The 27,651-nt window shown below is 44.2% G+C and overlaps 1 protein-coding gene across 5 annotated transcripts in view; it reads left to right on the forward strand.

The window, feature by feature from the left end:
• LOC143213267 (uncharacterized) overlaps positions 1 to 27,651 on the forward strand; it is a 516,895-nt gene that overhangs the window by 74,436 nt on the left and 414,808 nt on the right. The window contains exon 1 of one of the 5 annotated variants that reach the window (XM_076432951.1): positions 16,745 to 16,834. The exons of 3 other annotated variants lie outside the window; for them this stretch is intronic. The gene's annotated coding sequence lies outside the window, so the exon portion shown is untranslated. Of the gene's footprint in view, positions 1 to 16,744; positions 16,835 to 27,651 lie in introns of those variants that run through there. One more of the 5 variants, XM_076432954.1, reaches the window with a different exon arrangement.

A 27,651-nucleotide genomic window follows, 5' to 3' on the forward strand; every position in this document is an offset into this window, starting at 1 on the left:
GAATGCGGGAGAAGTTCGTCGAAGTTGGATGCATTGTTTGAGCTGTTTCGAGAACTTTGTGTAAAAGAAGTTATGGATGATGTATAAGAGGAATTTTGTTGTGTGGATCTTATCGTATTTTATCATGTAAGTATTTTATCATGTAGAATCACCTCTAGTACGTTTGTGTCACCAATACACGAATATTCGTGAAATATTACTCGAATCAAGACCCGGATTCGTTTATTACGCGTGAAATAGGAACCTCTAATAACTACTGGCCATGGCTGACTACTGGAACGACTACCCTACACCCTGAACATGTTCGGAGCCGTTTGGATGCCGGTCGCAAAACCGGAGCTCGTTTCCGGTGAGGTAATCATATTCGAGCGGGGCTGTAACCGAGGCGGAATGAACAGGAGCGTTGTTCGGCCGACAGATTCGATTAATCGGTGGGCCTGGCGCGAAGCCGGCCCAGCGGGGGCAGCAGCCGACGATCGTAATAAATTTCCGCGCGGGGCGAAACGGAGCAGCGTGCGCGGAAAACGTGATAGAAAAAGGCGACGTCGCGCCGTGCCGTTTCGGGCCGAAGTCGGGTCGGGCCGCAGCGGGCACACGTTCTCGTCGATATTGATGCCGGATTTATGAAGTCTTGCCGGGGTCACGTATCGTGCGCTGTGCTCGCGTGGCCAGACCCCGGCGTGTAGAAGGTCCGAGCCGGTTCATTTTTCACCAAGCCGGCCAGACCGTAGTAGATCGTCCGCGCCACGAAATCGGCCCCGACCACGATTCCGCTCCTTTCGCCCCCACCCCTCCACCGCGACCCCCCGTCGATAAGACGTAAAACCTACGTTCTCCATCAGTGCCGCGAGATACGAACGACCGATACGATGGGGGCAATCGCGCACGGAATGCCGGGGAACGCGAGGAATTGCGAATGCTCCGATCCCTCTCTCTCTCTCTCTCTCTCTCTCTCTCTCTCTCTCTCTCGCTCTCTGCGAAGTAGCTAGCAAGTGCGCTCGAACGTTCCGACGATACGTGCTCGCACCAAAAGAGCCTCGTAATAGACGATTTTGAGCTACGGAGCAGCCATCGCCGAGGCCTTCTGCGAAATGAGGCCGGAATACTCCGCTCTGTACCATAGATCAAAGCCACCATCCAGGGTAATCCCGTTTTTTGACGGGCAACTGCTAGATTCCACTGCCCCGTTCATCTGCTATTAAAGAAATTATAACTTTTTTACATGTACATATTCCTGATACCTTTTATGATTCCTCTGTAAAAGACGATATCAAGTTGCAGGGAACAGACATCGCGAATACATTCGTTGGGGATCACGCTTTGAAATATTCTTGTCAATGGTAAACGCTGTCAGTCCCTTCTCAAGATTGGCTTTCGCGGATTCAACACGGTAACAAATACCTCTGCTCGTTATTTGTCATTCATAAGGTTTTACCTGGAGACAGGTGCACGTGGCTCTGTGCTCTATTCGGTTTCGTATAAGTCAACCTGACGACTCGATTCTGCTTTCCTTCTACGACAGGCAGGTCCAACTTATTCTGGAAGAATCTTGCGAGCTACAAGCTGGAACTCCCTGTTCTACGAGATGCTCGATAATAATATTGCAATTGCAAATATTCCAGCTCAACAGTGAACGTATATATGTAGTGGATTGTTCAAAATCTTCATCACGAGTCCGACTCGATAGACCAACGGGTCAAAACGTTCAATAAAGAATTCGAGCAAAGAGACACTCCAACATCCGATTGATCATCGGCAATGACTCGGCAGTTCAAGGTCGCGTAATCCTCGGATAATACCGTTGTACATCGCACAGCTCTCGAGGATGCTCGATAGAATTAAGAGCGGCGATCGTTCCCGAACGGAGAGGACGTGGCACCTTTGCCCGTTGAAATCCATATTTCATCGACGCAGCCCTTGGCTTTCACCTTTTCCCCTGCAGCGTGGCAGGATTCTGAAAAAGCTATCGTTTGGAACCGAACGCGGGTCGAGTTCGTACCGACCGCTACATCTTGATTAAAGCGATTGTTTCAACGGGGGATCACTTTTGTAGGCGTTGCATCCTCCCCCCCCACCCCCTGAAGCAGCCCTTTTTTCCCCTCGGGGGAAACGTCCAAGCGCGATATCTACTTAATTACCGAAGCTTTTGTAAGCGAAACGAAGCGAGTGCTCGAAAAAGAAAGACCGCCGCGGCAGAGTGGAAGCGAGAGGGGGACCGTAAAACGGGAAGGGAAAAGAAGAGAAAAAATAGTACTGGGTAGATACCGCGTTGATACCGATGCTGGGAAAAGGCTCGAGGAAATGTCCGCTGGTAAGAGGCATTTACATGTAAATGGTCCCACGGTTACGAAAGTCTCGTCGAGTGGGACGAGGAGACCGAAGTTAACGAGGCTCGATCGTCAGGAGAAAGAAGAAAACGGCTGCCAGACGGAAAAAACGGCTGCACCGGCGAACCGGGGGGATGCCGGGAGGGAAACGGGAGGATCGTTCCTGTTCCCGTTCCGTTTCGGTTCGGACTTTCGTCTGTCGTTAACATCCCTCGAGCCGCTCCACCCCGTTCCATCGTTCTTGCCTCCTTCGAGCGGTAGCACGTCAATTTTTCACCGGGAGCAGCAAATACGCTTTCGAAGAGAATCAAACATCCATCGGGCGAACAACTGTTTCGCCGTTGCTCCCCGATACTCCACGGATTACTGCGCGTGTTTCACCCCGGATTAGTGTCAACGCCGCCGCGCCGTCCCGACGTCCCACATTCCAATGAGACTCCGAGCTCCCGCTCATTCGAATCACCTGTTTCGTCGGCAGATCCTCTTACGTGCGGACTGAGGATGTTATGCTGCGTGCACCACTGTTGCCAAATCAGCCCAGTTTACCGGAATACTCGAATTTCCATTTAGCGAGCTGAGGAACTCTCTTTGATTCGGTTGCTGCAAATTAATTTCCATTTATTTGCATACTTTGTTTATAGTTATGCGTTCACTCATTTTTGTCGGGAATGCATCAAATCCGCTGTCCAAATATTGTCCTTTGGGAAATGTGTTCTAATAGTAAGCACACGAGTCAAAATAATTAATGATATCCATTTCAGTTGTTATTTTGTGGCCGGCGGTATCACAAAAAATGTAACAGTTTCGTTACGCAAATGAATGCTATTTCCGTTTCAATTAGTGCCGTATGGGGAGGCTGCTTCCATTATCCAGGTATTCGGCCAAGGATCAACAGCTGCTGTTTCAACTGAAAGATGATTCCCAATTAAGGGCGGAGCTTGCCGAAAAGCTAACCCGACGTAATAACCCAGGCAGTTTCATCTAACGCAGAATCGGCCGAAACGCGGAAGCTATCGTGCATTGAGAATGGATAATCCGGCGTAATTCGACCAAAATGTATCCACACGTCACGAGGAATGCAATTACAGATTGACGTCAGTCAGGTGCCTCTGAAGCGTACATACGTTCGCCGTGTCTCGGATTTATATTCGGCGGCTCGCAGTTTGACGGGCTGTTCGGCAGACCTTGGGAAAATCAAAATGTTGAGCGACGCATTGATCCCGGCCCGATCGAACCGTTCGAAAAATCCGCGGTCTCTTCGCACGCGTCCGCGATTCAATATTTCTTTGACGAGCTAAATTCCGGGAAACTCCTGCGAGAGACGTGTACGGTCAACAATTACCTGCAATGAAACAATTTTTCATCAAAGAATATTTTTTAAAATTTTTACTCCCTCTGTTCCATAATAATAGTAGCAGTTGATGAATTGAATTTGTCCCATAATAATAGTAGCAAAAGAAAATAAATATGGAATGCAACATTTATTATAAAAAAAACTAGATTACATTAAACAATAAATTAAGAATATTACTCCTAATTTTTATTTTCAGTGTTCAGATAGTTTCTGGATTTTTCAATAATTTCGGTAATGCATTTTAAACTTGTAGGCAGGATCCCTTCGCTGCGAAGCTTTGCTTTCCCTATATGCGTGAGCTTAAAATTATTGGAGCCATCGTTCCTCATTGCTTCCAGCATAACTTGCTTTTTTCATCTTACTTTTACAGTGTGGGTTGATATTCAACTGAAATAAAACAATCGATTTCGATCAGCGGATGAAATTGGACAAATAGTTATAATTCGTAGTAATTAGGTTAACCTAGAAATTGAGATATTGATTTTGATTGAAGGCTCCGCAATTTTGCGCTATAACATAACTTGCAGCTGCATTCGCCAATAATTCTAATACTGAACGTTCTAAATGGAAATAGCGGAATATTTTTAAACAAAAGTTGCGTTACCTGAAAACGGACATATTAGGTTGTCCTAATTTTTTGGCAGCAAAAAGATAATCACGCTCATCATCCAAAGCACACCATCCAACTTTTGGAACAACCTAATAGATGAAATCGGTGTTTTCTGTCGAAGTGGAAGCTCTGGAATTTGGTTTTTGGAGCACCATGTTTGGGACAATAATATAATGGCAAAAACGCGGTTTCTTAAGATCCGCGGGCAGAAAGACTTCCGCGTCGACACGTCAAAAGCAGCATTGTGCTCGCACAATGAGAACCGTTCGTGACTTATAGTTCCACGCGCAACGTTGCCCTCACTTAAGCCAACGCGGAGTCGTACGTAGACACGAGTTTGTGCATTGCATAAATCCTGTCCCGATGATATACGAGTGTAAGGCTTCCAACTATTTGCTGGACCAGTCTAGCTTGGCACTCGGCACCGCGTAATATACACGAAGTCTTTCATGCGTCTGTCAGAGTTCCGTTTTCGGTTCCCGACCTACGGCATTCGGAACGCGGTCGGGAACTTTCGATTATTTTCACCGAGCCTGACAACTATTATCCCGAACTAAAAAGCATCGTGGATTAATTGAGCAAATATTTAGAAACATCGTCGAACGCCATTTGGACAGCCGCAACATTTCATTATTACCTTTTGTAGTCACAGAATATCAATGCATGATCGTTGAAATTTTTATGCATTTTTAATAATAAAACAAGTCCAGATAGGACATAATTTGTACGATATTTGCTTATTGAATTAACGATTTAGTAGAATCTCCCGAATACGTAAATTACTTCATATGCAAAAGTTATATATTAGCAGTAACATTTTTCTTTCCAGAGGTACAGGAGGTTCCACCGACGGGTGTTTAACCCATTAACCCAGTAATTAAAACAGCCCCGTCTCTAGAACTGGGCCACCGTAAGAAAAACTGCACGAAAAAGGTGTCTAGTGTTCCCATTTTTCAGTTTCGCGCGTTCGGAGCCGCGCCAGCGATGCAACGCTTTGCAAAATAAAATAGCGAAGATGGGAACATGGTCGCAGGCCGAATATACCGGAAGAGTGATAGACCGATGGAGCCGTAGACATCGAATCGGCCCCCGTGTAGCCAATCATTGGAGGATCCTCCCATTCTCTGTTTAATCGTCTCAGCAACTTGGGTTCCGGCGGCCCGATAATGAATACGCCCCGTAGCGCAGTTAGGTACATCTGCAGTCGGCCATTGAGGCCACTCTCACTGCGCCCAAAGATTCCGAAAAGTTTGATACTTGAGCCTAACTGCGAGACCACTCCAATTTCCTGGCTTCATATGGCCTCGTCTAATCGTATCGTTCTACTCCGCGATTTTTTCAATTTGATTCCTCCTTATTCTTTATGTTTATTTTTATACATTGGAGATTGTAGAGTATCTTTCGTACTGTTTGCTGTAGCTGAACCGGTTCGAGTACTTTACATAGTGCCGACATCAAAGGGACTTGGCCTATGGCGTATTCAAATTCGAGCTGGTCTGTTGTTCACGATAATTAATCCTTTGTGGAGGAACGTTACATAACATACTAATACAAAGCCTTTAGCACTGAGAATCTTGTCGAACTTTTCATACTTAAATATTAAGTAATAAATATCGTGACAAGGTGGTCGAACAATTTTTAATATCTCGAATATTTTTGCAATAATTGGAAAGAACTCGTTTCTATAGCTAATGGCGCTCTTTGATCCCATAAAATAGCGAGTGGATGCAGAGTCGCCAGATTAAGACTTGTCTCCCCACTCTACCTTCGGTCACGTGACTAATCCGGTACTGGCAGGGAGGGGGTAACATTTTCCCCTCGATTCGAGTCGATTCCCCTGATCTGGCGACTCGGAATAGTTTGTAGATCGCAGAAAATGGCGTCGGAACGGCAGGAAGACGAAGTTTGAAGTAATCTTGATGTCCTCGGGGCCGATTGTCAATTCCGGCCGGGTCCCGGGATTAATGTCGATGCGTTTGGCAATCGGAACGAGGGCGAAGTGCAGCAAGCGGCCGATGCATCCGCACGCACGCCGGCTCGAGTTCAACATGATTTAGCTGCGGAACAAAGTGACGATTTCGCAGGTGGTTTGAGTCGTTTGTAAGCGTCGCGCGTTGGTCTAATGGTCCCCGTACGTGTAATTACGTTGACAGCCGACGGCAGGGACGAATTGTACGTGCGGCGTGTTGTGTCGGCCCACGGATGGGAACGGTGGATTCGAGTGGGCTGATGGGTTGGATGGGCTGTTTGGCCGCTCGATGACGTATTGCCATGGATCCGCGATCCTACGTCCTTCCTGAATCCCGCTGCAAAATGGCCGATAGCGGTTTATCGTTCCCCGAATGCAGATCGCTAAGTGCTTGATGAAGGGGAACACCAACTTGCCCGAAAACGGAACCGATCGACCATAAATAAGAACGAACAGTGTGCCCTTCAACAATGCATCCCGGACGTCGTTCATTACTCGAATCTGTGACTTAGTTGACGCATCAAGTTACAGGAGAACAATGGCCTTTCAAATGCATTAAACAGTCTGACTTTAAGACATATACAAAATTTTATTAACTTAACAATATCACGTGTTCAAAACGTTGCCATTTTCTGAACTGAACGTTACTCACTAATGGACCATCGGTTTGGTATGTTTGCTACGTGTGCGCAAGTATTTGTAACCCAAATGAAAATAAACTCTATGAAATGTTCTTATGATTATAAAACACTTGGCAAATAAAGAAAGGTAAAATGTAGTACAGCTGCATGAACATTCGCGACCGGAATGGTTATCACACAGTCGACCGAAAATGCTCGCCGTGAACCAAATAATACATTAATCCCCGAAAGTTTTTCCTCGGCGGATTGTTTCTAGTGCACAGTTTGCATCGAACTGGGTAAACACTTGCGTCTAGTTTCATAGTTACATGGCCGTAGGTACAACCCGTATATACGTAGGTATACATTGACCATCTCTAGAATTCCATGGGGACGGAGGTCACATCTGCGAATACGCACGTACAAGCACTTACGCGTGTTTGTACGTAAATGGAGCTATAAGCGGCGATAACGCTAAATTCGCTTCCGCCTCTGTAACATCTGAAACAGGAAATACTGGTTTGTGTAACGACGCGCTCGTAAACAACGCCAATGTACATTTTTCTGCGGGGGGAATATTAACGGATAATAACTGGCGATTTTATGTCCTGGTAGAATATCATAGCATACATCTAATGGTGTGTGATAATCATTTGTTTGAAAAAAGTACTTTCGCAATTTATTCATTCAGTTTTGCTTCTTTATCTTTAGTGTAAGTTCAATTTTTAGGTACACGAGTTAGGGTGTTGTACACGTAGTCAAATTGAGAGAGAGAGAGAGAGAGAGAGAGAGAATTTTCAATTTATATTCTCTGAAGATTTTATTGAAAAATTCATGACGTTAATGAAGTTTCAGCTCGACGAGACATCGATCCACCAAAATATGGTAAAAATGATTGAAACATCCCTTTTCAGTGAACTCGGATTTAACATTCAGTTTTGCTTCCTTATTTTTAGTATAAGTTCAATTATGCAGTCAAATTAAGAGAGAGAAAAAGAGTATTTTCAACAATATTTTCAATTTATATTCTCTGAAGATTTTATTGAAAAATTCATGATCTTAACGAAGTTACAGCTTGACCAGACATCGATCCAGTAAAAAATGATAAAAATTATTGAACGATCCCTTTTCAGTACAGTCGGATTTAACATTATTATGCACAAACGAACCAGCAAAATGTCTGTCACCTGGCAGGCTATCTTTAATCCGAAAATAATATAAGTTTCGGCCGGATCGGAGCGTCGAACAATCGATGCGCACCATCGGCACGGGCCGGGTTCGATTTCGCGAGGCGCGGTTTCAATTTCGCGTGTTGCGTAGCGTGATACGCTGCGCGTGACGTTACGTCGCCCGACATTCCGCACGGTTTGCTGATTCGGCATCGGACCCGACACGTGCTGCGCATTCACCCACGCGTGCATTTCCGTGTAAACGATGCAGCGGAGCCGTGGCGAAAGTATCGTCCATGTGCCGAGGCTTGCGGGTGAAGTTGTCGCAGAACTTTCCCAGCTGCACTTCACCAGATCCTTATTTTCAGTCTCGATTTAGTCTCGAAGCAACAGAACCCCATTTTGCAAAGTGATCGATCCAAGTTCCAAACGTGGAGGAGGATAGCGATTGAAAAATTAGATTAAATTAAATTTTACTGGAGCGCAATTAGGAACTTATTTTGCTTTAACATTTAATAAAAGAAACCGTAAAGAAAGTCTTTCAGTTTCCAGTGTTTGTCCAATGGAAGAAGGGCCTATGTCATTTTCAGCTGGTTTTTATAAAATTTCCAATTTCTCAAAAAATAAAAGAATCCAAGTCGCATGAGCTGAATATTGGAGAAATCTTTTTAACGGTGTCAGAATATTAATGCTAAAAGAGCGACATTGTGCGAACCACGTGTTTAGGATCGCCAGCAGAGTATCATAGCCTCCATTATCGTTCGCGACGTTGCGCGTCGCGTTGTAAGGCGAGAAGAGGGAGAAGTCAGAGAGCGCAGATAATGCCGAAGGGAGTAAGTCGTAGTTTACGCGTGAAATCCGACCCGTATGCCGACGTAATCGAAATGAGACGGGGACCCCCATGTACCCCATGGACAGAACTGATGGACAGTCGGTGGTCCGTGACGTGACCACCTGACATTCTTGTCCGATCAGGCTGACATGCCCCAGGGATCATGCATGCGAGTTACCGTGCTCACGTAGCAAAACGTCTACTCCGATTTTCCGGCGCCTAGCCACCGTAGATCCGAATCTACGAGCTCGGAATTGTGTCTGGTGCCCTGCAGCTTCGCTGATCCAACGACCCCACCTCGAGTATCTCGAACTGTCTCGTTAATCGTAATTATAATTCATGGTAATTTCGGGAAGAGCCGCGCAACTAAGACGCGAGTTCTACCAAGTTTCCGGTAATGTTATTGCAAAAGTTCGTCCTTCTGTATCGATTTGTCTGTGCCCGGACTGGCAGCTGAAGAGCCATTTCTGCGTTTCCGCGTATCACTGTCGCGAGCACACCCGCCTGAGAATCATGTTAGTCCGATACTCGCGTGGAACCACAATCACGCACTCTTTCCCCAAAAATTATACATTCTTACAGGGTGGCCACTTAATGGCGTCTTATTTCGTGTTATTTTAATTATAAAAATGTCACGAATGTGTTGGTAAAACTTTACTGAACAAATAATTAGAAACAAAGAAGCTTCAAATAATGCTTCAACTAGGTATCAGAAATTAATGTAAATGGAAGCGAGAGTTCAAAGGTTTTGTGCCAAGATTCCACTCCCAAGGTGATTTTAATTAATAGTGCTATTGCCAGGCGATTGTCTAATTTGAAAATGTATTTTCAAGTTGACTGTGTATTCACTTTCAGTGGGTAGGGTTTAGTGAGCTGGAGATCGGGAAATTTACTTAAGAGCAAGTAGCTGTTCCAGTTTCAGGGCTCCAGCGCCCCGTTGCGTCGGAAAAATAATTTTCTTGCGGCCTCTCGAATCCGAACGTCTTAAATATACATCGCCCAAGGAATTTCCATTGGTGTCCTGTCCGTATTCGTCCGGATAAGAGTTCCATTTTCTCAACGGACAGTCCTCGGGCACACTTCTTCTCTCTCGGCAACTTTAATCGCGCGATTAAATTACGTTCCGCGAGGAAGATGTACACCGCCACGTGGCGGTTTACAGGCGGAACGAGTTTACCCTGTCTCTTACATTTTCAAAGCTCGTGCCGTCACGACGACTTAATTAAACAACTTGATTCGCAGTCGTGCCCCGGAACGTATGTACAGTTTAGTGGCTGACACTCGACTGTTGATCCAACACTCCGAGCGACGCTGAAAATTGGACGGCCTGTACGTGCCTCGAGTATCTGTCTCTTTAAAAGGATGTTCCGGGGTAAGCAAATGGAAGAGAACGGCTTCATCATTTTGTTTCGGATCTGAAAATGTACTCTATAAAAAAATGTACATAGCTCGCATAATTTTTATAATTCTTACTGTTAAATATTCACACAGGTACTTCAAATACCAATGAATATGTCTGCCAAATCTCAATGGGAAAAATTCAATAGTTTCTCCGGAAAAAATTTCTACAAATTAGTCGAAAGCTAATTAGTCTCGGAAATCAGAATACTATCATATAAAAAAATGTATAGCTCGCATATTTTTAGAAATTCACTCACGTACTTCAAACATGAACGGATGTGTGCCAAATTTCAATGCGAAAGATTCAATAGGTTTCTCGGAAAAAATTTCTATAATTCGTGCAAAAACGGTCTCGATGCCAGAACACGCCCTTAACAAAACAACACGTTCACCTAACGACCACCGCCGTCAACCTCATCCAAAGAACCCAGTCCCGCAATTTCATCGTCTTTCACCCCCGCAAAATACCATCTCACACCTGGCGGCGACGAGTAGCGCGTTACCGTCGCCGCGTGGTACACAAACAGCGTTATTAGCGTGACGGTGACGACGACGACGTCGAAGGCGTTGGAATACGCGTCAGAGAAATCCAATCGGAGTGGGGAAACAAGGAAGGAACGAGGCGAGCAAGCGGATCGAGATGTTACTGCTCGCAGACGGAGCTAAAATATCCCTGCAAATAACTCGAATTCTATCTGGATTTCCATCTGGATCGACTTGGGGTGGGGAGAGTGGTGAGAACGAAGAAGGGGGGTGGGTCGAACGGAGGAATCGAGGAATTCGTGGTAAAAGAAGCAGAAACCCGGCTGCTTACGTATTCGATCACGTAAGTACACACGGGAGCGACGAGAAAAAGAAGAAGCGAGGCCCAGCCGGGCAAACGATGATCGTAAGGTAGTCTCGGGGGGCGGTTGCAGTCCTCTGCCTCTCCTGCCTCCTGTTTCCGAGGGTGGAATATCGGGGGTATCGGTTCCCGCTAAGCGGCGTCGAACGGTGAGAATCAAAATCCTGGATCGCGGCGCTGGATGGACCGCGTGCGGAATTTTAAACGAGCCCGGAGACACGGATACGCGGACGAGGCGCGGCGCTCGGAAGCGGGAACAATTTGTACCGGTCTTTTGAAATATACTAGTAATCGCGCGGCGCATGCCAATGGCGGGAAATATTTCTGCAATGCTCTGCACCGCTCTGCACCGCTCTGCAACGCTCTGCAACGCTCTGCAACGTTCTGCAACGCGGCCAAATCCCCGAGCTTTCTCCCGCGCGCCGCGATCCTGGCAGAATTGAATTTTAAAATTCGACACCACGGCGAATTTTATTGTTCCCGGGAACCGCGCGAATTGATTTAACCCTTGCGCCACGACCCGACGTACCCGCGCCTCTTCTCTCATTCCGTCTTCCTCCGCTTTTCGCGGACGCGCGGAATGCTAATGAGCAGGGTGCGGACGAACGTGCTCGTGTAACTATAGTCCGTTCAATCAGTCGAGATACCCGGTATAAACAACGCGATCGTGTGGCGGGTCTTAGAACGGAGCTGCAAGAGTAGGGGAAGGGGTAGTCATGTGTGGCTCCCCAGTTTTATATTTATTCATCACATCGATCACTTAGATTCATTGTAATTCTTGTTTAAAATGCGGGTAAATTAATGAAAAATCTTTCAGCCATTTCGTACAAACCTTTCTGAAAGTTTAAATTGTTATTTGCACTCGGATTGAATAAGACTTACAACTAGGCTGCGGATCTTTATGCAAAATAAAAATTGTCTGTATCGATTGCAAGAAGTAGAACCCAATTGGAATGTCGTTTCTTCCTTTAATGATTTTAATTGAGGAGAAATCATATATTGACATCTTCAGTTTTTAAACAACAATTTTCAATTTCACCTACTCAATTTTGCTATAAATGCATAAAGATCCGCAGTCTACTTATAACCAATTATATAATCAAAATGTAACTGTATCGACCTACATGAAACTCTAATACGAACACTTTATTTGCCGTTCGAGAAATTGAATTACGGACACTTCGACGGTCCGCGACCGCGTCGATTTCATTACTTTGTTTTAACGAAGTTGTAGTATGATAATGACGAGTTATGATGGCCGGTTGCTCTCTCCACAGAGGGTAACCACTCTTACAGCGTTGCAATGTGTGTGTGTCGACGAGCGGGTGTGACGACGCGACGTTCGAACGGTTATAGACGTGCACATCTCGCTGGCCTGTAATTGAGTTTTTCGCGACGAGTTACGAGGATGTTAAGGGCGTGCAAGGGCCCGGTAAGGGCGATGGGCATTCACGCCAGCGGTTGAGTGTGTATCACCTTAAAACCGGTCGTTCGACGTAAGACCCGTTTAACGTACAAGTTCGCAGTATTGTAAAACTGGCGAATGGCAGCGCGAACGCTGTAACTTCGCCGGAATTATCGTGCGGGTTTACCGAGCGAGCTTCACGTTTACAGCAGCTCCTGAGACAATGAGCCTCGGCCGCCATTGCGGTGCAACCGGAAAAAGATAATTCTCTAAGCATAACAACAACGTAACTGTCAACAATAAAACGGGCTTGTTAGAAACTTCGTCGAGTTTGTTTTCTTTTTATCATGCTGCACCTTCGCTGGGAGTCTTGGGGCTGGAGACTCTTCGGGAAGGGGTGGTTAGCTTCCAGGTGGTTGGTTGATGTAACGAAAATTTGTTTTGCGAAGCGTTCAACACAACTACTAATGTTGTAGTGACATATTAGAAAGGTATAAATTGTACTAACTATGAAAAATTGTTTCTGTTGTAAACTCTAGTTGAAGGAAAGTTGTAAGGTGTAGAAGAAAAGGTTTGACAATGTGTGGTTAACAAGAAAAATCTATTTAAAGAAAATGAATGATACAAATGGAAAAACTATAAGAAATGTAGATGACAAAATGTGAGATGGGCGATCGATGAGGGTCAGACTGACGCGCGAGTATCGCGGTTCGAAATCCGGGCGTGACGAAGATAAGTAGCTCAGAAATTATAAGAAGTGACAAGAGTTTGACAAGAGTCGTGAGAATTACAAGAATTCTCAGAAGCGCAGTATGGCAAGAAGTACGTGTTCACGAGTGTGATTAGAAGCGAGAGTTGCAAGAATTCGTGAGAGCGGCAAAGGCAGCTCTCTTTTATACCCGTGTGGGCCATCGATTTCTGGAAGTGGTTTAAAATTCGATTACAAGATTTGACGCATACAACAACAACAAGCTAATATAAGCGTGGTAATAAAAAGCAGTTTCAAGTTACAGAAAATATGAGATCTAATTTTCCTGATGGGAGTACAGATCCACGATTTTCCTGAGGAATGGATATTCGTCAAGAAGTAGGGGATTATAATAATACAATATTTCTCATACCGGTTTCAAAAGATTTACATGCCTCGTAAGACCTCGTTGAAGATATTACGGTGTATTCGTTGGATTTCCTATAGGAAGTCCCGTGAATATGTCGTAGAAAACGAGCAATTTAGAGCGAGCAAAGGTTGATGCAGGTTATTTCCGATGAATCGGATATCGAGATGAAAAGAAGAGAGAGAGAGAGAGAGAGAGAGAGTGAGAGAGGGGCGGAGGGATCGCCGAGTGGATTGGAACACTGTCGAATTCGTCAGGTCCGGGGAAAGCTCTCCGGATTTGCATATTACCGAATTTTTATTGAATACATTACTCAACGACTGAAAAGCTCTGCTCCGTTCAGATTTATGAAAACCAAACGTTAGTACTGAGGGCTGGAATGGATTGAATCAATCATTCAGACGCGAGGAGATCATCGACGTACTTCCGTGTCATCCTGTGCATTATTCCGTAATGAATTCGACATTTTTAAATAATTACAAAAATTCAAATAATTATTCAAAACGTGTCCTATAGTTCTATAACACTAGACTGTGGATATTCATGCATTTACAGCATGATCAATTTTCAAAGAGTCTGCTGCAAAAGTAAATTTTTTGAAGAAGGAAATACACAAAGTGAAAGACAATGCTTCCTTTTTATTTTCGATTCTGGTGTCCAATGTTTCCATCCGCCGGTCGCAGGATAGTAATACAGCATCCCCTATCCGAGTCTGCAGCCCCGAAAATCCTGTGATGATCAGAGGAACAAAGTGTTCAGCGGTAGAGAAAGAGAGGATAGAGAGGGAGATGGCGGCGAGAGCAAGAATCGCTACCGTGTCCCTGGGTAACGTCGATATGAACACTTACGGCAATTCGACGGCAGTTAGGCGCGTCCGAATCAATGGCACTTCGCTCGGCCGCATTATCTTTCCTCTTCATCCATGCGAGACGAGCCGCAGGGTACGCCCCGATAATTATAATCAGTCAGAAGGGGTCTGGATTCGGGCTGTGGGGTTAGAGCGGAGATCGTCGGGGTCACTCTGAGCGTTGGCGAGAGACCGTGGTAGGAGGATGAAGGAGAGAGCGAGAGAGAGAGAGACGAAGTGGAAGAGAAATAGACGCAGAGAGTGAGAGGATGGTTGTGTCCATGCCCAACGAGGGAAGAGAGAGGGAAGTTGCGTGTCGTCCCTCCTCGGCTGCGGCAGAGGGTGGACAGAGCATTTACATCATTTAATTTATGACCCTCTCCGCTGCACCGACAACGCGGACGAGGAAGCGCCGCGTGTACACACGCACACAGCCACGCTCGGCCGACTGCCACGACACACGTACACTAATGCATCGGCAGAATAAATTTGCATATGCATGTAACGGTGCGCGGATGCGCGCCGCTCCGGGAAAGAGCGACAAAGCGGGGAACCAGAGCGGAGGCTCTGCGCTATGTGCGCAAAGGGGATGAAGCCCGTGGATCCGACCGGGGAAGAAGCAGAATGGAACAGCGTTGCCGCCGTCGCCCTCGAAATCGAACTCGCCACAGGGTCCACCGGCCAAAGAGTGACCACCAACGGCAACGATTCCGACGTAGAACCAACCCCCGGAAAAGCCACCGTCTCGTTTTCACCCCTTAATGACCACCGACGACATCCACGATCAAAGCTTAACCTCTTCCGAACCCTCACCTGGCTTTCCCAATTTTTGTCGGAGACCCTCTGCATCTTGTGCCTCGACTTTTGGATGCGATGACCACCGATCACGGCGATGATCAAAAGCTGAGCTCTTCTGAACCCTCACCTGGTTTTCACCACTTTTGTCCAAGACTACCTACCACATCGACGATCAAAAGCTTCAGTTCTTCTGATCGCTCACCTGTTCCTCCCATTTGTTAAGCTGAATCTGAAACGTCGATCGTGCATCCTAATCGAAGACGTTATTCGAGGTACCACAGCGTTCACCGCGGAACTATAATCGGAAATTCACCGTGCAGAAGCCGTTCAATTAAGAAAGCGACAAAGGAGGGACGAAATTCGCGAGCGTTCCATCCCCTTGTCTTTCAGGGCTGCTACTTGGCCGAATGAAGACGTAATTCTTTTAATTACTAGGTAGCTTAAAATACAGCCCCTATTAAAGCGCGTGAGAAACGAAGGGGCGGTGGCAGAGCGGCGCGAGTAGCGAGCAGAGCACGATCCCGAAGAGAGGGCACTTTCGCGAGGCTTCAAATTAAAACGCGTAATTACGCCCGGCGAATTTAGTTCCAATTAGTTTACGATTACCTTTCAACTTGGCTCCGCGATTCGCCCGGTCCGGATGCTCTTCGTTCGTCCGCCGAATTTTCGAAATTGATTTCCGTCTGCCGACTCGCGCACGCACCGGAGAGGCGAGACGAAGCATGGAGGGTAGGATAATTTTAAAATAAATGTCACAGAAGTCGCATGCCTGTTCCGCTCGTGAAATTCGCAAAAAGGCGATCTAACGTAAATGTATTCCGACATGATTTATTTTTCATGCACAGCCTCGCGTTCCGACGCAGCGAAAACTGTATTTACGGAGATCTCCCGTATTGTACATGCTCGTTCTTATCAGAAAAATGATGAAACCAGCTTTTTATTATTACGATTGACTTATGCTATTTTGGCGAGCTGTTTTCATTTGTGAAGCACTTGATTTGAAGATTTTCGACCATTTCGAAGGAAGGAGGCCACCTAAATATCTCCTTTATTTTCAATGCCACAAAAAAATATTTATGGCATAGTTTAAATGGTATCGAAGGAGGAATATCATAGAAGAACAATTTTTATTTGTCTGGTTATTTTTTCATAGTTTTTTCAAGGTCATCGTTATTTTTTATCGGGAAAACTTTTTTTTTATTCCATCTTGTTAATGACATAAGCATATTCAAATGTACTTTTTCAACCGCTATATGATGGAATAAAAAAATAAGTTTTCTCCTTCGATACCATTTAAATTATGCCATAAATATCTTTTATGCTATTAAAAATAAAGGAGATATTTAGGTGGCCTCTCCTTCAGCTGAGACACCCTGTATAAATAAGTACATCCGTTAAAGATAAAAATGCAAGTTCAGGGGTATAATACGAAGCAATTTCTATCGCAGAATGTGAAAGGGCAGCAGAGAATCCGGTCGACAATGGCTATGAAACCTCAGATGCCACCGTCCGAGCCGCCCCTCGTCTCCCCGTGGCAGCTACGGTAAGTAAATTGACGGTAAAACATTGTTAACCGGAGACGCTTCGTTGCTCCTTATGCAACTGCAAGCCGGCAGTCTGTCCGTCGAGGAGTTCCTGGTTTTGATCTTAATACATAGCTGGACGACGACGAAATTAGTTTCGTTAGTATTGTACAAGTAGTCCAAGAGCATTAACTTAAATCTCAATGAAGTGGGTTCAGAAATTTTTGGAACGAAACTGGTGACTGGAATTCAAGAATCTAGGTGCACGGTCTTGCACTAGCCAAGTTCTTGCACTATCTCCTTTTACACGAAACAACTTGGCCGTTTTTTAGATGCTTATAACTCGACACTGGAGGCAGATGGAGAGAAGTAATTTCGTACACTTGTTAAATGCTATCATGTCTCAATATTGACAAAACATTAATCTTCCAACATTAGTAGGTTCCGAGATATAGGACCTCAAAAATCGCTAAATTTGTCACTGACTGACAGATCATCAAAACCTTTTGGGTACTTCCCATTGACTTACAAGCTTGAAATTTGGTACATAGGTCCACCATAACAAACACTCAAAGGAATAATTATCAAAGTTTGAAATTTTACACCTTAAAGGGGTTGTATTAAAAAAAACGAAATAGGTTATGTATGGAGAAAATGAAATATGCCGCTTTTCCCATAAGGAACCGTGTAAATTCCGGAAAGATCATCTGCTCTCTTCAAACGTTCGTATAGCGCCATTCGAGGTAGTGGCAAAAAGCTCAAACTGGTAGATTACAATAAGGTAGAAAATGACACTAAAATTATAACAAAAAAAATCTAGGTAAAGTTGGGTTCTAATTTGCCGGCAGAGTGTTAATCTTTGATACCTACTTGATAATTGATGAAATTTCAACAAAATAAATTTCTGTAAAAAGTTGTGACATCAAACAAAATACTGGCAAGTTTGTTAGCTTAGAAAAATAAAAATAAAAATTAGTTCAAAAGAACGCTATTTAATTTTTAAAGAGTCACATGGAGGGCTAAATTATTCAAACTTGGCCGCTACCTAACACGTTTTAGGGCCATTAGTTTAAAAACTAACGGCCAAGTTTGAATAAATTAGCCCTCCATGTGACTCTTTAAAAATTAAATAGCGTTCTTTTTAACTAATATTTATTTTTATTTTTCTAAGCTAGCGAACTTGACCGTATTCTGTTTGATCTCACAACTTTTTACGGCCATAAGAACTTGGCTCCTGTTTACAGAATGTTTTTGATGGGATTAAATAGACAATGACCAAATTCGCGTGGCTGCACTGTACATTGACGAGCGTGCCGAATGAATGGAGGTCCCCTACTCGGTTTTTTCGCTGCGCAACTATAAGATCAGGACTCTCCTGAATGGCGTATCGAAATACGCCACCGGCCGTCTCCCCTATCAACCATTACGATTTGAGCCGTTGTTGTTTACCCCTCTCGAAATCGACCCTTTCCCGACGACGACGAGCATCCACCTCGATCTCCGTTCCGGTCACGAAGTCTTGTTTGAAGGACTGTTTGTCAGCGTGCTCGCGCGCCCTCGTCTCAGGCGCGTGTGTATAGGAAAGAGAGGAGTCTCGCATCCCACTCCCTGATCGCTCGGACATAGTCCAGAGCAGCAGACCGCCCCTTCCGGATATTCGTTCCTCGTATATCTCCAGCTCGACCAGCTCTCCGCTGCTTCCCCAATACGCACCGAATCGAACCGACGCTGGGTCAAAAGGGAGAACCGTGGCTGACGTACTCGAATTACGTGGAGCCAGTTTAAGGAGCACTGCGAAGGATCAACGGTACCTTCCTTGCCCCTCGTAATCGCCCGAAAATCCTCTGAATCCTTCTTTTTCAAGGTTGAAGTCTATTCACTTGGCAATTACTCGATCGTTAAAATTCTTTGCTCTTCAGTTTTAGTTGCGACTTTAAATATTCCCGTGGCGAAATGTCGAGTCAGAGTTGCGAAATATCAAAGTTCCTTTTCGAGGACCGTTCCGGGTTAAGATGACGTTTATTTGTTTAATTTTCCGCTGATTCTGCAACCGTGCACGACCAGGTGAAGGTCAAGCGATTACTCCTCGCTGTAAGTTCTTCGTATTCGATTTTTTACCGGACTAACGAACAGTTAAAAATTGTGGTTTGAATAGTTTAAGTCAGTCTGAATATCGTAGAGCAGGGATTTGAGAGTTCACCGAGAACGCTGAACATTTGCAGAAAAAATTAATCTCTGAAGCGTTCGAGAAACAAATTTCCTCGACACAGGTAACCGGCTCGCAACAGAAATGGCCTTAAACTCGACCCGTTTCCGTTGCCAGCCCGCCCATGCTTCTGTAACCTCGAGGGCGCATGCATCAAGTGCCCGAAGGGGTGGCGCGCAGACTTTGCTGAATGTGCGGTGCGCCGTCGATTAATAGTTATTGGTTTAATCGTGGCTCCTCCCCGCGTGCGGAAACCGCCGGCTCCTTCGTCCGCAGTTTCGCTCGTACTCGACGGAGCCGAGCAACCGTTAATCGGCCTTGAATCGCGGGTACAATACCCAGCACAGAGGCCGATCGGAGAAACTCCGAGAGTCCAGAGGCTGGATGCTGGCTAGCAAGGGGTCTAATTGGCGGCTAGAAGGGCCGGCGCTATCGGCACAAACATCCATTTTGATCGTTGGAGCTCGCACGCCACCCGCCTGCTACTGTTGCTTGCTATTGCTGTTGCTACTGCTTCTGCTGCTGCTGCTGCTGGCCAACTTACCCCCTATGCGTTCTACCACACGTAACATCGATGAATTGGACGAACGTTTATCGCTGGTCGATAACACGCGACACGCACCTGCGCCCTCCAGAATCCTGCCGCGTGCTACGCCGAGGTCGCTGGCGATCGCCTTTCTCCTTGCTGAGTTATGGTTTCCTTGCGACGATCATCCTCACGCGAGATAAATCAGAATCGTATAGATAGTTTCACCAGTCTATAGCAGTCTACTATTTCTTTCGAGGTCCTTCTGCAGCACACAACGAATATTCAAATAGAATTCTTGCAGAAGTTAGTCACGGAAAATGGAAATCTATGTAAACATAGTCGGTACAGTAATGCTCATTGACACGGTAGATTCAGACACGTAGTATAAACCAAAAATGGCAGTTCTCTCTCCGACACCTCTACACGACACGTGCACATTCGCGTTTATTATTAATACCTCGGAAACTTGCTGTCTTTCACAAACTTAACGTTGCTTTTGACACGACCCATTCCATGCCAGAGAATGCCAAGATCTATGATAATATGAATGTGAATAATACATACAGGTAACCCCTGTGGCACAGTATTTTGACAACACAATTTTGCTCTAACACGGTTAGAGGATATAGAGAACCAATGGTGTAACGCGTCGCGTGGGAGACAGGTGCATTATTTAAACTGAGTATACTGGGTGTCTCTGTAATTGTGACACGACTGGAAAGACAGTAATGTTCACGGGAAGATAAGTCGGAAATGCAGAATGAATTTTTTGTATTCGATTTCTTCAGCCGAGTATCATCTCGTTTTCATTTCTGTCACAATTATAATACTGTGACTGGACTTTTACGACAACACTTTCGAGAACGCACCGCTCATTGCGTTTCCCTCGGAAACGAGCAGGTCACATGGTTGGCAGAAGGTCGATAGAAGGGTGAAAACCTGGTACTTAGAGGTAGGCATCCGACAGTGGCGGAGCTGAATGCTAAACACGGCTAGTCGGTTACGTGTGGTTGCAGTTTGGCTTCTTAATGAAAACCAGCGGCATGGAAACGTCAGGTTTGGTTTACCTTGAAATTGGAGGCAGGTCTCAGGCGAGCCAGACGTTACCATGGACGAAGAGAAATAACGACGGAGGATTTTATCGATGGAATTTGCACCCGAAATTCTGATACCTCCATTCATTACGCAGCCTCCATCTATTTCGATAGATTCCTCGACGGGATAAAATCAATGCATTGATCCCTCCGTCTCATTTTATCCTTTTTAGAAGTTACAACGTTATTGGCATTTTTTACTAAATTAATAGGTCTCTGATAAGCGGAGTATTTCATGATGATAAAACATTGAAAGAATATTCGTATGAAAAATCGCTAACAGGAGAAATAAATGTCTACACAGTTCCTGTGTCTTGCATAAAGTTTACTGATAAAATAAAACAGTGGATAAACACGGGGCAGCGTCATACAGTGGATGGTTCAACAATCAGTGTACAGGTTGGACTGTATTAAAACTAAATCCTTCCGCATCAAGCAGTCACGTCTGGCTTATGCTTGGACATACTACTGACTTTCTCTAGCGCGAGTCCCAGCTCCGCCATTTCAATTTTACATTCCGAGTTCGAATAATTGCTCGATATTCACAACCCATTAAATTAATAATAACAATCGCGTGCAATTATTTCACTGAATGGTTTTAATATTATAAACTGGCTTCTCGCAATTCGAATTAATTTTCTACATTAGAAGAATACTTCTTTCGAAGTTTGATCCAGGTGGTCGACTCGATTACATCATTATAAATTACATGGTAATGAGCAACAAGAGGAAGCATCATGCAAGAAAGCAAATAGTATTCCGCAACACCGTTTATGCATGCATTATTCGCACACTTTCGGAAGTCCGACAAGACTTGCTGACCTGTATCCCCTATGCAATTTGCATGAGCCGATCCTGCAAAAACAGGAAATTTTTTCGGTCCTGCGGATCCCGGTGTATGTACATTTTTCTGATCAAGATACGATACCAAATGAGGGGGCGGAGAGTATATTCGCACATCCATAGAGCCACTTTCGCGTAACCGAGGCAAGTATCCCGAGGAGGGAAAAAAGGCTGACCTCTTTTTTTTCTACCTCTCGCGTTCGCTTTATGCCAGCCAAACGGTGCTCGCTCCGCGATTCTTCGAAGCGTATCGATTAATTAAGTGGTTACGTTGTTTAACGATTAGCCAATAATAAATGTTCGCGTCGCGGTGATTGAATGCTCTCCTCGTCAGGTGTTTGCTTCCAAGATACACCCTTGTCAGAGTTTAATCAACATGCGTTAACGTGATCGCTGCTGGAATTATTGCGCTGATCATTATACGGACGCTGCGGGAATTTCAGGCGCACACGATTCTAACAGAACAATACATAAAATATAAAGATACTCAAATATTTTTCTTCTCAATCATTTTCTCATTTTTTGTCTCTAATTCGATTATAATTTTTAGTCGAGATTCTACAGGCTGTAAAATCCATTCAGCCCTTCAGGAACGGTTCACCATGGATAGGGGGCTGGTAGAATTGGGGGAAGAGGACTGTGCTTTGAGTTCCAGTCCGCAACAATACTGATAGTACAAGGGTTCTTATCTTAAACGATACTCGAGCCGGTCTACAATAGTTCGTGGACCATAATTCTTCTTTATCATTTCACTTCCAAGGTAACAACATTTATCTTGCCCTTCGAGGGTCCAGATGTTTGAATCCTAGAAAACTTTCAAGATCTGTTCCGAAGTTGTTGTCATTATTTAATAACCCGTGTCTCAACAAAGACTGATACATTGACTGTGTATTCAGAGTCACAAAATGTCAAACATCAAAGTTCCGTCCCCCTAGAAACGTGAAATAAGGGTAGCGTGACGATCTCAAATAACTCGTAAGTTATTTGTTGTACAAAACAGATGTTGTATGGTTCCTAGGGGGGACATACAGTGCTGCAATCTGATTTTTGTTACTTCGACTTTTTATCAAGACATGAAGGTCACCTTCAGTTTTTTAAATAGAATGCTCAATATTTTTACTCGAACTCGGATGAAGCACAAAATTCTACGTAAAAAAGTATTGACCTTCGTGTATCATAAATCTAATAGTTAACGTCATATTATCGATATAATTTCCCATATGTATAATAAATGGAACCTAGTAGGTGCTTGACTGATATCCCTCAATTTGAATAAGTAGATATAGAAAAAATGATGTCGATAATATCTCGTTAACTATTAGATTTATGATACACGAAGGTCAATACTTTTTCACGTAGAATTTTGTGCTTCATCCGAGTTCGAGTAAAAATATTGGGCATTCTATTTAAAAAAACTGAATGTGACCATGTCTTGATAAAAAATCGAAGTAACAAAAAGCAGATTGCAGCACTGTATGTCCCCCTAGGAACCATACAACATTTGTTCGAACGTTGTTTTTGTACAACAAATAACTTACGAGTTATTTGAGATCGTCACGTTACAAGACTCACCCTGTATAACTAACAAAGTCGTGAATGTTGTCTACAGTGTTTGACAAATTAGCCACAGTGCGAGCAGCCCCTGTTCCGCGTATCCCCAAAGTTCATCCCTCGGGCTTAAAAAAGGATTCGGAGGGTGAGCAAGAAGTCGTCGGACGGAAGGTAGCACGCTCCCCCTACCCTTCTATGGGAACGCTATTCACGTCGTAGCCCCTTTCGAACCGGACTCTTCAGAGTTTAATATAATAGCTAATATCATCGGAGATCCGTACAATGCAAACAATTTGAACCTGCCTCTCTCTCTCTCGAGCCGAGTTCCGAGTAGCCGTGCCTCCGGAACGAGCGACAGGGGGATGGGGGTTGGCACGCGATAAGACGACCAATGAACAGAAAATAGCGTGCCCGCGGAGGAAACTGCGGGTCTCGCCGACTAAATACGACGGACATCGGTAATCGATATCGCACAATGGCCCGCAGAAAACGCATCCCGGCGATGTCGCGTCTGCTACATCCGTGGCCCATCACCGGCCCAACCACCATGGACCACCCTCGCTCTCTCGAACAGCGGCGGACGTCAATGACGTTTTTTCGCTCGGATAATTGTTCGAGCCCCGACAAGGCCTTTAATACGCGTCGGTTTGCTCACGCGAAACGACCGTTTCAATTAGGAACACCTCCGGCTGAATATTCCGCGCGGTATTTCCTATGACGCCCCTAATCTTTGATGCTTCCCGTTATGATCATTGCGCTTCTTAACACATAATTATTCCAGAATTTTTTCAAGTCTGTGCCTAAGGATTTTTTAACACTATATCGAGCCTTAAAAGTAACTACAAAAAATGGCAATACAATTATTCTTATTCTAATCCCCCTTATATAAATGTCTATGCAATCATTGCTTATGAAATCATTTTTATTATCTCAATAATAAAAATGATATAAGCTCCCTTTTGGTACAGCGCTATTATTACAAAGCCTGTCAATGGGCTCTATCATTTTGTACAGCAAAGGAATTGTTGGAAACGAAATGCCGTAGAAAATATGTTCGTCGTTTGTCCGTTTATATTCTCTGTAGAGGCGGCAGTCAGTGATCGAAATTCCCTCCTAATTGGCATTGCAACGATATTGTCAGTCGCATCTAATATCGCTAGATTTTGGACAATCAGCATTTATAATGGGTGGAAACGTTTGTCCATTATTCATGAAAAGCTGATGGATCGGGCCATCATCAAGCCGCGTCACGCACGCGCGCGTCCGCCGGCTCGATGATTTTTAAAGCGGGCTGCCACCTCGAATAAACGCACGCTTGTTGCTCGGTTCCAGGCAACCTAACGATCTCGAGAAGTTCTCTCGACGTTTTGACGTTTCATTATGAACGATGGATAATGAGCGGACCATGGACTGTGCCCGACGAATGCTGTCATTAATTAAACTTAGAACGGGGAACATTGAAAGTGTAGCAGTCGTCTATGAAAAATTCAGACCGGTGCACGTGCCGCGCACGAAATTAACTAGCGTTCTCATGTTGATGATATTTAATCACGTGCACGGCTGACTGCAAATTAAATATCTTGTCTGTCGTCCGAATGAAACGTACACTACAATATTCGTCTTTTAGGAAATTACGGGTCTGGGCTCTCTTTGTGTTCACTGAAACCGGAATTCCGAAGTTACTCTTTGTCACTTCATATTTTCATTGTAGATTCTTGTTAGAAATTTATTTGCGAGAGTAAAGATTCCGTAAATACAACATCTTTATGCAGGAAATTCTAGATTATATTCTGATTGTCAGCGTGGACTACATTACAGAGAGATTGCAACATCGTAAAAGTGTGCACACATTTAACACAGATCCATCAAATTATAATACCATCTTGCTCGAGGTATTACATACATTTCTGAACTTTTTATCGGCGATCCGCAACCTCGCGTCGAATAAATGCAAATTTTCCGTAACGCTAAGAGTAACTTCGTTCCGTGTAATTGCTTCCTATATACCATTTTCCCGCGACTTTTTCCAGCGCCAGAGAAACACGAGCGCATTGCGCAACAGTGTATAAACATAATCGATTCTGTGATTCCGTAACAGCGTGCGTTCCCGATTCGATTTAACAAGTTGAATATGCAAAGTTTGACGGGTGCAGACTGTTCTGACACGGGCTATGATGTAGGTCGCGAATGCTGAGTGCATCCGTACATAATTCCATGAAGAAAACGATAAAAATTATGATGTTCAAACCTTCCCCCTGTGAAGTTTTATTTTTCAGAAAATTGACCTCGAATATTCTAAATACCTACAGATGCACAATATTGCACGTGCATTTTTAAGGGGGTACGGTCAGTTCCGATCAGACATACTTATTCAATCTAGAAAATCGACAGTTGAAAAGACAGTTCATTTCAATGAAATGGAAGTTGTACCAAAAGCTGGAAGCAGGGGTGCAGTTCTAAACCACAGGTGGCGCGAAACGTGAAAAAAATGGCGTGAATTCAGCTGGCAATTTTGATCACACACACCATATTCTCCAGATATTGGATTACAAGCTGTTTCTGGCAATGGAAACTTTTTTAGCCCGGGAAAAAATGTGATAATATCGAAACCATGGCAATCAACATTGAAACAACCACAGAAAGTTTTTAACGATGATATCATGTTTTCGCCAAAAAAGAAGCTGTGGAATAAGAGGTTGATTTTAAATATCAATTAAAATAGTAGAACAATCAGCATAATTTTTGGTACTTCTGTTATCATTTTCTTGTTTTTTTTTTCACGGGATGCTTCCCCCCGGTAGTCAGCCGGAATTTTCAGCGCGATTTGTTGGGCGCCGTGTGAATAAATAAAAGAACGAGGCGAGGATAGGGCAATTTTCGCGCGAACGCAAACAATTCGCGATATATCAGCGGCGTCTACCGGGGCCGGTTAAACATTATCGCCAATAAAGCATGCTTTGCGTCGAGCAAGCTGCCGCCTCTAGTTTCCATTCGGATTAACGAGGATTAAAAGTGAAAATAACGCACAGGGCCCCTCTTTAACGCTAAATGTCACGGCGCCGAACGGCCGCGGGAGCGTGTTACGCGAATTACCGGCGTTCCCCGTATGAATCGCGTTAAATTTTAATGTTTAATATATTAATTGACCGGTTTTCGAACCCGGGGAATCTGCCCACTTCCGTGTTTTCGCGGCCTTTCGCGCGCCTCGATTTTACAACACTATTAACTGCGTCGGGCTGAATTAACGTCATGTTTTATGCGCGGCCATGCGTGCATGCCAAATCACGATAATAAAATACCGTGAATAATAGGGACGCGTGGGTGTATTCTCTTGTCGATACGTTCACTGTTTCGTTGAATCTTTAATCTTCACAATTTATTTACAATAATCCTTCTTTTAAAAGAAATGTTCGCAACCTTTTAATTATATGGTTTTAAAATTTTCATATTTGTTGTAGCAGGAATTCTAATTATATTTTTCATTTATAGTATTTTTATTCACATTGTAGAATTACATTTACTGTAGCTGCTGAAAGTTCATCTGTTTCTGAAACATAATATTATGTTGGCTTTATAAATGAAGTCTGAGTAATATTTACTTCATGTTTTTATCATCACTCATCAAATAAGGCCTCAATAATGTTTTGTTAATTTCAGTACATTAGTAATTGAGGAATAATATTTTCAGTGTTTGTGTTATAGATTAAATGAAATAGTATTTACAGGGCAATATTTGATGGAAGCACGGAATGAAATAGTATATGCAGATAGTGTTTGCTGTATGAATTGAATGAAACAGAGAGTATTTTCAAATAGTATTTGTCTATGGAACCATTTCGATTTGCACTACTTCGACTGGAACAATTCAAAATGATTCTCAGCGCCGACAAGTTAACGTTTGCGTTTGCGCGGTATAATGCGATTAAATGATAAGAATTATTCGAGCACGCGGTGTACGTGATGCTCGCATCGATGACGCAAAATTTAATGCATTATTGATTGGCGGGGGTGAGCGGGTGTACGGTGGCGAATAACGAGTCTTGGGTAAAATAAAAATTCAATACACCCTCGTTAGATCGGCAGAGGCGCGATTACGAGTGGTCCGGGGGCACGGTAACGCCGTATTTGCATACGAAAATTATTCCGTTGAATTTCTCACCTTCGTTAAAACCGGAAGAAAAGGGGAAATAAGAGGGGTAAACGGCGCGAGAAATTGAAAATGAAAGAGCTGTGCTATTTGTGCGATAAAATTGCAACGCAAGGGGTTGTAAACGCCCCGGCGCGGTGCAGCGACCGGCGAGAGACGCGGGACCACGGAATTTTTCGACGAATTTTCACTGCCGTCTGGTTTTCTTCGTTCCGTCGTTATTACCGCGATCGTTTGCAACAATGCTCACGCAAATGGAATAATGGCGGGGATAAAGCGATCGCTGAGCAGCGGATTTTCACGAATTTATGGCCATCGCGAATATACAAATCGCGTTAGACCGAACAGGAAATTCCCGCTTGATTTCCGAACTTTCCACTGATCGTCCGTTTTCAGTCAAAAATGATAAAAGACGAACAATTTTATCATTTTCTTGACTAAAACTCATACAATTCACAAGAAATCTT

The sequence above is a fragment of the Lasioglossum baleicum genome, chromosome 11 (genome assembly GCF_051020765.1).
Source record: "Lasioglossum baleicum chromosome 11, iyLasBale1, whole genome shotgun sequence".
NCBI lineage: Eukaryota > Metazoa > Arthropoda > Insecta > Hymenoptera > Halictidae > Lasioglossum > Lasioglossum baleicum.